The sequence below is a fragment of the Lathyrus oleraceus genome, chromosome 5 (assembly GCF_024323335.1).
Source record: "Lathyrus oleraceus cultivar Zhongwan6 chromosome 5, CAAS_Psat_ZW6_1.0, whole genome shotgun sequence".
NCBI classification, from domain to species: Eukaryota; Viridiplantae; Streptophyta; class Magnoliopsida; order Fabales; family Fabaceae; genus Lathyrus; species Lathyrus oleraceus.
The window spans coordinates 575,410,283-575,411,350 of record NC_066583.1 but is presented as its reverse complement, the minus strand read 5'-3'; the positions used below and the strand labels follow the sequence as shown (position 1 = coordinate 575,411,350).

At 32.5% G+C, this 1,068-nt stretch overlaps 1 non-coding gene across 1 annotated transcript; it reads right to left on the bottom strand.

Annotated features, from left to right (window-relative positions):
• Positions 1-641: 641 nt before the first annotated feature.
• TRNAL-AAG (transfer RNA leucine (anticodon AAG)) lies at positions 642-722 on the bottom strand. Its single transcript has one exon. It is a non-coding gene; the product is annotated as a tRNA-Leu (tRNA).
• Between the last annotated feature and the right edge of the window lie 346 nt (positions 723-1,068).

Here is a 1,068-nt window from a genome sequence, read left to right as displayed (position 1 = left end):
TTGTGGAGATTGTGTAGATAGGCATTGACAAAGGTATCTTCCCTGATGAGTCTCATGTGAGGTAGGTCTTAGATGCCATATTGACAGAGGCACGGGTGGGCATTAATGTATTGGAGACAACGTCGGAGAGCGTGAGAATTGATAGCCGAGGAGCCAGAGGAGATGTAGTATGACATACACAGTAGTGCATTAGTATATAGTAGTAGTATTATGGATTGTATTTTATTTTGACATCATGCTACTTTGTCGTTATTCTCGACTTTTTTTACCTTTTATTTATATATGACATTTTTTGACCATCTGAACTTATGTACATCATTTTTTGTATATCGATTGTATGGTTTAAATCTCGTCACATAACATGGTGCATAACGCTTATAAATCTTCATTTGAATACACGTAAACAAAACTTAAGATGAAACATTATCTTCTGATACGTTACGGAGATATAACTCCATAAAATAAACGGAGATGCATCTCCAGATTTTTAATGCGTCTGAAGATATATCTTTAAAACCTGAGAGTATTTTAGTATTTTTATGTGATGGTTAAGAAACATCTAAAGTGCATTAAAAAATTCCCTTATAAAATTAAATGCAAAATTATGAAGAAACAAACCCATTTTGAAAAATATATATTTTTGTTGAGAGTGGGATTTGAACCCACGCCCTTTCGGACCAGAACCTTAATCTGGCGCCTTAGACCAACTCGGCCATCTCAACTTATTATCAAAGAATTTAAAATTTCCATTTATAAGAAACAATGTATGAAATCATGTTGGAAGATAAATACAAAAAGAATTGACATTTTCTGCTTGCTTTCATTCTAAAAAAATTGCACACACCTTCGTGGAGAAAACGAATACACTGCATGCACGTATTAAGATTGTTTTTGTAAGCACAATTAAGTATCTATATATGAAATAATATTAAAAACTTTAATGAAAATAATGCGATAATATATAGTTAGCAATCTAGGATAATGAAAAATAGCCCGGGATTTTTTATGGTTGCATCGTTTTTACCATATAATGAAAGCATGGTGTGGATTCTACCACCAGAATGTATT